Source organism: Diabrotica virgifera, chromosome 1 (assembly GCF_917563875.1).
Source record: "Diabrotica virgifera virgifera chromosome 1, PGI_DIABVI_V3a".
In the NCBI taxonomy this organism is placed as follows: domain Eukaryota; kingdom Metazoa; phylum Arthropoda; class Insecta; order Coleoptera; family Chrysomelidae; genus Diabrotica; species Diabrotica virgifera.
Window position 1 is genome coordinate 244949965 of NC_065443.1, and position 11764 is coordinate 244961728.

At 30.4% G+C, this 11764-nt stretch overlaps 1 long non-coding RNA gene across 4 annotated transcripts; it reads right to left on the reverse strand.

Moving 5' to 3' along the window:
• Nucleotides 1–1767: 1767 nt before the first annotated feature.
• On the reverse strand, nt 1768–10386 carry LOC126883176 (uncharacterized). Of its 4 annotated transcripts, none has more exons than XR_007697546.1 (4): nt 10274–10386; nt 8152–8973; nt 7547–7762; nt 1768–2168 (listed from the first exon to the last, which is right to left on the reverse strand). It is a non-coding gene; the product is annotated as an uncharacterized LOC126883176 (long non-coding RNA). The 4 variants fall into 4 exon arrangements; XR_007697547.1 differs by having other exon boundaries at nt 8152–8418; nt 10274–10385; XR_007697551.1 differs by having other exon boundaries at nt 9055–10368.
• Nucleotides 10387–11764: the final 1378 nt, after the last annotated feature.

Consider the following 11764-nt stretch of genomic DNA (forward strand, 5'->3'; position numbering starts at 1 on the left):
TATCTACAAAAATGATGAAACTATACCCGTCAAAAAATTTGACACATGATAAAAAAATATTTAATTATCGTTTGTCAAGAGCAAGGAGGGTTGTGGAAAATGCATTTGGCATTTTAGCCAATAGGTTTCGTGTTCTACTAACAACCATACATTTAGCTCCTAGTAAAGTTCAAACTGTAACTTTGGCTTGCATTGTGTTGCATAATTTTTTAATCGAGGAAAATACAATAGTTCCTAATGTAGATCAAAATGAAGATAGTTCTAATGCAAATATTTTAGCACAGAAATATCAAAGCAAGTAGCAAATACTAGGTCAACTACAACCGCTCTAAAAATTCGTGACGAATTTAAGGATTATTTTATGTCTCCAAATGGGAGAACAGAATTTCAGGAGCGTGCGATTCAAAGACATAATTTGTAAAAAAAAACAAATAAATTATTACAACAAAATTATTTATTTCTGTCTTCCATTACAGCCTGTTGAACCGCTTGAAAAATTGTTTCCAATTTGCTTTTAATATTTGGACATTTAATTTCTTTTATTTTTTGACCCCATACAATACAGCATCCCTCATTCCAGCAAAAGCATAATTTTTTTATTTATTCCAATCAAATTGGAATGAAAGAATTTCACACTTCTTAAAATTGATACAAAAAGAATTATTTATTACTTTAAACAATATCCTAGATTCTAATCAGCTTTTTGGCAAAAGTCTAAATTTATATTTTAAAGAAAACCAGTTTTATATTTATTTATTGACTCGGTTTTAAGTTTCTCACGCATGGGGAGCTATCATCATTGGCTCTACAACCTGTTCCAGAATTTTATTTCATTCCTTCACCTTGGTTTTCTAATTTCGCACTCACTAACATTCGCAAGTCATCTTCCACCTGGTTCTAAAATCGTATTCTGGGTCTGCTTTTACTCGCTCCATCAGGACTATAAATGTGTTTCGAGGTCTCCACCTCATTCATTCTCTCTAAGTGACCTAGCCATCTCAGCATGTTTATTTTGATAGATCTACCAATATTGGGCTCCCTATAAAGGTGATAAAGCTCAAAATTATAGCGTATATGTCGTAATCCTAATTTTCCTGCATGCCTTTATAGATGTCTGAGGATTTTACGGTCAAAAAAGCCTAACCATTCTTCATTACTTTTTGTTATCATCCACGTTTCTGATAAGTATTGGGCTCAGTGTAATTGAGCACGGGCTTGATTAGAGTTATATCAATATTTTTGTTCTTTTTGTGACTACTAATCCATAGTCGCTCTATTTGCTAAATATATATGTCTGTTAATTTCTGTAGTTACTTTATTACTTTGGTTATTTGTGAGCCTAGATATACAAACTCTCTTACTCCTTTGAAAGTATATGTTTTAACCGTTAGATCTTCAGGTTCTGCTACTTGATTATTATTTGAGACTTTCTATGTATTTACTTAGTTTTATTAGTATTAACTTGTAGCCCCATTCTTTTTGCTGCTGTGAACGATTGAACCAGGTCCGCCTTTTTTCTTGCTATAACATCCTTCTTGTTATTTCAAATTGTCTAATAGCTTTCTCTAGGGCAATCTTAAATAGAAAGTACTATAGCCTCTTCCTATCAGAAATCCTGTTTGTGTCTGGAAAGTTGTTGATATTCAATTCTGCACTCTAACCTTACACTGGGCTGCCGAGAGATGAAAGAATGTAGGCCAACAGGAGATGGTATGGATATGGAATGTAGGAGATGTCTCCAAATGGGAGAATAAAATTTCAAGAGCATGTGATTCAAACATATACTTAATTAAAAAACAAATAATTACAAAAAATTATACATTGTTTCTATCTTCCATCAGTGCTTCTTGTACCGCTTGGAAAATTGATGATTCTAATCTGCTTTTAATGTTCGGACATTTTATCTCTTTAATTCTCGACCCACAATATATGAGAAAGTGGTCTGTAGCATCTTGCTTAGGCTCTTCGGGCACTGCTGTTCTATTCTTATACGTATTAATAAGACCAGTTACAGCATCCCTCATTCCAGCAAAAGCATCCTTATCACTCCGTGCTTTCTCTTCTCCGTGCTTTCTCTTATGTCCACGAGATAAATGTGGTGTGACTGCAGGATTTGTGTTGGGACTTAAAGAATCCACTTGGAATGAGAGAATGTCCTGATAATTGGCCTAAAAGATTTATATATTATTTTAAACAAGTACCTTAGAGCCTTAGATCATCAGCATTTTACCAAAAGTCCAAAATAATATTTTATGCATAATATGTTTTATATTTAGGTATTTAGTGACTGGGTTTTAAGCTTGTCACGCATAGGGAGCTCTACTAATATATATCTGATATATTACACATCTTATTCGGTTCCGTTTATTCAGGCTCACTTATTACTATAGTGAGCGGTATGGGATGTAATATATAAGCTATAATAGATATTATAGTATAGTTCTCTGTGTCTCAAAATTTTTATCAATTGTCTAGAAACTATGTAATAAAAAAATATTTTAACTATTTATAATGGGAAATAAGCCACAATATTATTAAAAAATGATTTTATTTATTAACTTTTCGACGCCGACGCCCAAATCGGGTGCCGTTGTCAAAATACAAAATACTACTAACATAAACAAAAATGTTGTTGCTTAGTAAAAAAATTCTTCTAATAATTTATTTATATCGGCAATTTAGACACATATGATACATTTTAAAGTAGAAGACTTTAAAATGGTATTGCCAATATTTATGAGTTGCGTTCATGGGACGACTTTATTGAAAAACAGTTCATTCGATTACATGAAATCAACCCCAACTCAAGAATATCCGTCACAAAAAAAAACATAGCATGTGATCTGTCTTTAAAAAGACAACCATATGCAACTGTGACATTAAAATTCTCGCGTTAGAGATTTTATAGTAAATCACGCGGGAAAACCAGGAAAAACCTTGTGATACTATCCCGTCATCGTAAGTATTTGGTCTTACATTTAATTTACCCTCAAAATTAATACCAAATTCTGACCAAATACTTACGATGTCGGGATAGTATCACAAGGTTTTTCCTGATTTTCCCTAGTGATTGACTATGAAATCTCTAACGCGAGAATGTTAATGTCACAGTTGCATATGGTTGTCTTTTTAAAGACAGATCGCATGCTATGATTTTTTTTGTGACGGATATTCTTGAGTTGGGGTTGATTTCATGTAATCGAATGAACTATCTTTCAGTAAAGTCGTCCCGGAAACGCAACTCATAAATATTGGCAATATCATTTTAAAGTCTTCTACTTTAAAATATATCATATGTGTCTGAATTGCCGATATAAATGAGCCAGATTAAATAAATTATTAGAAGAATTTTTTTACTAAGCAACAACATTTTTGTTTATGTTAGTAGTATTTTGTATTTTGACAACGGCACCCGATTTGGGAGTCGAAACGTTAATAAATAAAATAATTTTTTAATAATATTGTGGCTTATTTCCCATTATAAATAGTTAAAATTGTAAAAATGCCACAAGAAAATAGCTTCAGAACAACATTTAAAAAAATATGTAAAAACAATGTCAACTATAAATGAATAGATTATTCGAAAACAACATAAGTCCATATTTAGGGTAAAAGAAACGTAAGCCAATATTTCGATGCCTCAGAAGCCAATCGGTTTAAGTCAATAAGTGTTTAAAATGAGATACTAAGATGCTCTTTACAATAGTTGCAGAAATATAAGTAGTTATTAAAAACAAACTGTCTTTATTTATCATAATATGGGTAACATATTCATAAATACAAACAAGGAAATAATAATATTATTATACAGGGTGCGCCAAACCTCTGGTTTTCTTTGATTACGGCTAAACTATAGGATATACAAAAAAATGTTTTTAACAAAACTAATGTATATCAAAACCGTCTATAATTTAAAATTATTTTCGATTATACAGGGTGAGTAAGAATGACGGTATGAACCAAAGTTTTATTTTTTTAAATGGAACACCCTATATATTAAACCATTTTTGAGTATAGTTTTTAAGAATATGAAAAATTTGTATAAGTTCTTATAGGTCTAAATTTAATAATTTTCGAAATATTTACATTTTTATTGAGAAAAATGGTAATATTTATAGGGCTGTGGATTATGTTTCCAAGGTAATAAAAATTTAAGTGGTAGGTCAAAGTTTTTATTATATAGTGTCATTTTTAAATAATTTAATATCTTTTACTTATAGCCATAAAATAATATACAGTGTGAGCACTATTTGCAAATTCAAAATTTTCTCATTTTTTTTAATGGAACACCCTGTATATTAGTATTGAATTTTGTAGTAAATATTACCTTTCTTTTGGTATAAGGTTGTATGTACATAGCATGTTTGGTTTTGTAAATATTTAAAAAATAACTACAGATTTTACGTTTCGCGGATATTTTATATCCGCGATAATTTTAGTTAAATTTTTTGCGAAAAAAATTTAATCTGATTTTAGAAACATATACTAAAATATCAAAGATGAAAATAAAAACGTAATTAAGGATTAAAATAAAACGTATGCAAGTGCAACTTAATTGAATTTAATAACTTTCAAATTATGTTACAAACAATTTTTTACCATACTAATAAGTAATTAATATGGATAAATTAATTATTAAATTAAACAAACCAATTTTAAAATCTACCCTAGAAATTTTTCTACAATAGTAACTTTATTGTACCCAATTTTGTTAGTTAAATTGTATTTACGAGTAAGATAAGTTAATAACTTTTTAATTTACCTACATCTTGAGAACGTATAAAGTATGCGTTGAAACAAATGAACGTTATAGAAGTATATATTATGAAGTAAATAGTATCTATGTAGTCCTGTCACAAAAGCTGGTAATGATTTCTAATGGTTTCGCCCAAAACAAATGTCATATCAATCAATTGTTCGGTTGAAAAATTAAAATTTAAAATATAAAAAATTGTTACAAAAATTTCAACTACAAAAGTATTGCCAGCTTTTGTGACACCAGTTAATACTATTTATATTAATAAATAATTTGGCTAATACATTTAACATTCATTTGTTTCAAAGCATACTTTATAATTATGTTCTCAAGATGTAAGTAAATTTAACAGGTAAATTAAAAGTTTAACTGATCTTACTCGTAAATACAATATAACTAACAATTAATTTGGTACAGGAAAGTTGCTGTGGTAGAAAAATTACTAGGGTAGATATCAAATTTGGTTGTTTATTTCACCTAGTAACTAATTTATGCATTCATTAGTATGGTAAAATATATTTTGTAAAATAATTTTAAGTTATTAAATTCAATTGAATTGTACTAGTATACGATTTATTTTAATCTTTAATTACGTTTTTATTTTCATATTTGATATTTTGATGTATGTTTCTAAAACCATATTATATTTATTTTTTTTGCAAAAAAATGTTTAATAAAAAATCCGCAAAAACGTAAAATCTATAGTTTTTTTTTAAATATCTACAAAACAAGCCATGCTAGGTACATACAACCTTATACCAAAAGAAAGGCTGTAATATTTACTGTAAAAGGCAATACTAATATACAGGGTGTCCCATTTAAAAAAAATGAGAAAATTTTGTATTTGCAAATAGTGATCACACTGTATATTTTATGGCTAGATGTCAAATATTTTAATTTATTTAAAAATAACAGTATACTAAAAAACCTCTGACATGTCATTTAAATTTTCATTGCCTTGAAAGCCTAATTCACAGCCCTTTGAATATTACCATTTTTCTTAATAAAAGTGTAAATATTTCGAAAATTGTTAACTTTAGGCCTATAATACCTTATATAAATTCTTAATATTTTTAAAAAATATATACAAAAATGATTTAATATTCCATAATGTTCCATTTAAAAAAACACAACTTTGGTTCGTACCGTCGTTCTGACTCAACCTGTATAATCGAAAATAATTTTAATTTATAGACGGCTTCGATATACATTAATTTTGTTAAAAACATTTTTTTGTATATCCCATAATTTAGCCGTAATCAAAGAAAACCAGAGGTTTGGCGCACCCTGTATATAATAATAAGTGTTACATATATCTCATAAGTCATTTTTAGGGAGAATGTGACTTACACCTTTTGACTTCTGAGGCATCCATTTATGAGTAAATTCATCAGTTTAACTTTAAATTATAAAAATTATATTGAAACAAGACAAAAATGTAAACATCTAATAAATTTTATTCTACGAATAACTGTTTATTGATTTATTTGTTGTTGGTGAGTTAAGTCGATACAAACTAAATATTGTTTAGTTTTTTGACAATGTAAAATACATACATAATATATCTAAGTTTCTAGGTATTTTGAATATTTCTTGCTGAAAATAAAGAAAGTTTTCAACATGAATCAACAGTTATTGATCATTTCGAAAAAAACATAAGTTCACAGAATTAAAAACTTAATATCCAAAAAACTAAGTAACATTTAGGGCCGGTTGTTCGAACGCTAATCAACAATGATCACTATCAAATATTTAATTACTGTCACAACTGTCAATGTCAACTTTGGTTGGGTTGCTGAAAACGTAATTGATTATAATTATGAGATTAGTTAATCAATTAACATAACAATTATTAACATAATTGATTAACTAATTTCATAATTGTAATCAATAATTATGTTTTCAGCAACCCAAACAAAGTTGACATTGACAGTTGTGACAGTAATTAAATATTTGATAATGATCATTTTTGATTAGCGTTCGAACAACCGGCCCATAGTGTTTTTGTTATACAGTGATCAGCGTGCTAATAACCGGCAAAATAACACAAAAGATGGAAAACTCATTAAGTTTTGAGATAAAAAGAAATGAAATTAGTTGAGTTGGGAAATTTAGCTATATTAACCTAGAAATTTACATTATATTGATTGTTTCGCACCTTTACACGTATCAGAGGAACATGTCAACTAAAACTGTCACTGTGACAGTGGTAGTTTCCAAACTCGTCCGATACATGTAAAGGTGGGAAGCAATCAATATAATGTAAATTTATAGGGTAATATCGCTAACTTTCCCAGCTCGACTAATTTCATTTCTTTTTATCTCACAACTTAATGCATGTTCCATCTTTTGTGTTATTTTGTCAGTTATTAGCGCGCTCATCACTGTATGCATCATCACCATATGCATATACATGCATAATATATTTATATACATTTTTATGTATTTTGACTGGTTCTTGCTGAAGTTTTAATTCAAACATTTAAAATTATGAATCATTTCAAAAACAAGATAAGTCCAGCAAAATTAAAATTAATATCAAAAAAACTAGGTAACATTTAGTCATTTTTGTCTTTCGGAAACATGTATTTATAATCCATAATACTTGTATAAAATATTTGCTCTCAAAAATGAACCTGGTGATTTTTGCAAGAATGCTGATGATATGTACAGTAGTAAATGTAGTGGACTAAACAAAATCTCAAAATCAGATGAATGCAGTTTATATTTCCATTGTGCTCTTGAATAATACTTTTTATTATTAATACTAAAAAATAATTATTAACTTACATCTTGTTCATCTACTAGCTGTGAATCAGAGACTTCTTCATTTTCCACAACAAGTTCTACATTTTCATTGCAGTTGAATATTTCGCTGATAGCACTTGATGACGAACAAGAAGCTGGTTGGTTGTTCAATGAGTCTTCTGACTCTATAGCCTCGATCCCAGACCCACGAATGTATTTGTCGATCTCATTAAAGTATTAAAGGTTTGATATATAAATCTGTAAATGATAATAAATGTTAATGTTTTTTTACTTATTTGGCAGTATAGGACAAATCAGTACAGTGGAACCTGGATAAGTCAGATTAATCGAGACTGCAGCCGATCCTGGTTACCTGGAGAAAATGGTAAAAGTAATAAAATATGGTATACATATACATACCTACAGATAAATTACATTATGATTGCAGAAAAATGAAATATATGCACAGTACATCTAAATTATGTACAGTTGTATACAGTATTGTTTATTTCTTGTTAAAAAACTCAGTCAAAGTGAAAAAATGTTTGTTTTGTCTAATGAAAATCGGTCCGGGTTATCGGAGGCCGACTTATCGGGGTTCCACTGTAATATGAAGGCTTACTTGCCTTATAATATAAAATACTTACATCATCCGCACCTGCACCACTTTTTAGGGAAGATGCTACTTTCTTGGCTTCGGCCAAATAGGTTGCCCTAAGTGAGTTGAATTTTTTTGAAACATCCACTGCTGTGGTGCCTGGTCTCACCTCACACAGCTCTCCAGCAATTTTCTCTAACGAGCTTTGCCGGGCATATCGGTTTTTGTATAATGCCGACTTCACATTAAATAGATTACTATGTTGTCCATAAAGCTCGACCAAATTTATTACCTGTTCTCTGGTCCACGACATTTTCTAAATGAAATATTAAATTAAATATTTTTTAATTTAAAAATTCTCCAAATAGAAACTAAAACAAAAACCACGCTACAAAGTAAAAAACAAACAAACATCGGCTGACGGCTGACGCTGTAGTAGGCAGCATAGAAAAAAGTGTTGTGTGATTTGGTAGAATGCGATCTTACCCTTCAAAAAATATGTCACGTATTTCAGCACCTGGTTAATTGGAAGGATACTACAAATCTGGCTTCCACATAAGTGGTCTGTAGCTTCTACATGATAGGTGTGAAATTTTAAACGTTCTTGTTGTTGATTGGATAGGAAGAGTGGCATAATCTAGCCTCCATGCTAGGTACATCATAGCCTCCATACGGTACTTCCAATATTTAATATTTTATTTATTCAAGTGGACAATAAAGGTAAAACACAAACAACTTTTGTTTCTTACTTATTTATTTATACAATAATGTGACATTTTACATAGAAATATGAGTAATTTGGATTAAATAAATGTTTACTTGTCGAATTTTTCCACCGTCTGCATACAACAGCTGAACGGAGCCATTAGACCTAACAACAAAACAAAACGCGAAATAAGATGTGTATTTTAAAACTGTTGGATAAACAGTACCTACAATCAGAAAAACTTACCTTTAAAAAGGTACTCGATTATGAAATAACAAAAATATTAAAAAACACGACTGAATATCAGCTTTTTATGGTGACACAAACACATCACATAACCGACCATATAAAATAAGTGAACGACAACGAACGAACGAACACGAACACAGATTACAGATTCACAGATAGCGCAGGATTTGTCAAAAGTCATGTTCCACCAATCACAATGCCGACATCAGCGCCTCTCACTAAATGGAAGGAAAATAAATACGATTACATGTTTTTATTTTGAGTGAGCGGAGCATGGTAGGCAGTACGCAGTACTACCAATGTAACGTGTCGCAGGCGCAGGGTTGCAAACAAAATTTCGACCAATCACGTGCCGAATTTCATGCAATTTTCGATACAAGAACTTGCATAGTGTCATACAGGGCACAAATGTAGGTACGTACAAGAAACGATACAAGAAAATGTATACAAGAAACGATATCAGAAACGATATTAGAAATAATACAAGAAAATGCATAGTGTCATACAGCCTTTAAACCACACCAAATTACGATTTTTTTCGATCATTCCATTTAAGATCGTCTTAGCTCTAGTTAGTACTTAGATTACTCATTGGGAAATGGTGTTGGAAAAATTAATCTAGAAGTAAAAGAAAATAATAAGGTTCAAAACTTATAACTTTGATTTTTATAGATTTTTATATGATATTGGTTAAACATACCTACAAATACATAATATATAGGTATGTCCGTAATATTTCGAATTCAAAATATTATTGATTATTTCATTCATAGGAGATTCTGACCAATAGAAAGCTACAGACATGCAAATTAAGGTGATAATTTTTGATAATCTCCCGTCGTTAAGCATATTACGTCAGATGCCCTTCGTTACTACGAAAAAATACATTCAGTGACATTAATGACAAATGTTTTAAAAATTATAAAAGTGATGACTTTCAACCGTCAAATACATATTTATAACAACTGTGTGTTTAATTTCACTAATTGGTACTTAATATAAATTACAATAAAATTTTGGTTTTGAACAGGTTTATTCATGAAATAATCGCAACAACTTGCACTCGAACTCTAAAATTAATATAGAATTTTTGCCCTCGTGACACTTTGACATAATTTCACTCGCCTTCGGCTCGTGAAATTAAAACTGCCAAAGTGACACTCGGGAAAAATTCAATAATTTTAGAGCTCTTGTGCAATTACTACTGATAACTTACCAGCTGAGACGAAAAAGGCAAAGCCTAAAAGCAAGAAAACTTTAGCGGCAAGCATTGTTGTTATTAGATCTTTTCAAACTGAAACTTGACAAATCTATAGAGATCTTGTATTTATACCAAAAAACCTGACTTGACTTTGTAATAAAAAAACCTTATCACATGGGCTGAGTCGTGATTATGATAACCTAATATACGATTATATTCAAAGTGATGAATTGATGTGGTACCACTTAAAAGGTTTCGAAGTTATTGCAAGTTATCATTACAGAACAATGACCTCATCTTTAAAAATGTGGTGCGGGCTATCTCGATTCTACATTTTATCTCTTTATCTGGTTCTAATTGTTCAGCAATATGGCAACCAAGATATTTAAAGCTGGGTACTCATTGAATAATATGACCATCAACATAAAACCGTAAATCTTGATGGACCAAACGGCTAAATACCATGTATTTTGTTTTTGAACAGTTTATTGTTAGGCCAAACTGTTTTCCCGTTGTGTCAATGGCATTTAAAAGCTATTGTAGTCCACTCATATTATCACTTAAAATAACTATCGTCTGCATATCTGATCGTATTTATCAGAATTCCATTAACTTTTACACCCCTTTCCAAATTATGCACCGCTTTCTTAAATATTCTATCTGAATATAAATTGAATAACAGTGGGGACAGTGTACAACCCTGTCTGAGACCTCTTTGTGTTTTACATATTTCTGTTGATTTTCCATTTATGCAAGCTGTCGCTGTTTGACGCCAGAATAATTTTTCTATGATCTGTCGCCCATTTTGTCTAAACTATACGTCGAAAGTACTTTAAAAAGATGGAAACAAAAGTGTAGAACAATGGGGATACCACTCGCTAACACTATGGTATATACGCTCAACTTTGCAGACGATGAAGTAATGATTGGCTCAATATTATAACGAGTTAAATTATATTTTACGAAAGTTAATTGAAGAGTGATATATGGGGTCTATGTAGAAGTAAATAAAAAAAAACACATAATTGATGAAACCGCAGATGCTTGCGGCAGATATATCGCAAATCTTATGATTGGATCTTTGAAAGAAGATTAAGCAACAAACCAACATTTTGTAGTTGCAGCTTCCAAGCAACTAGACAACACTATTAAGGTGACCGTATTCTAATTTATTTGGCAGTCTCTATCTAAATTTTTCTTACCAAATCCAGTCCCAGATGAGAAGTTCTTAGTGTTTTTGAGTGATGCACCGTATAAAAAAATATTTTATCCCAGTATGGCACGTGTGACTTCTTGTCTTTTACATGGAATAAACCGAGTCGCAGAAACCGTAAAAAATGAATATCCTTTAGAAAATAAATTAATTTCAAATGAAAAAAACACAAGGGTTCGAAACAACACAATTTAGGAAGAAATGGGTGTAAAAGAAACTGTCACCGATTGCATAGATAGAAAACAGCTTATATGGTATGGGCATGTTCAAAGAATGCCAGAAGAAAGACTACC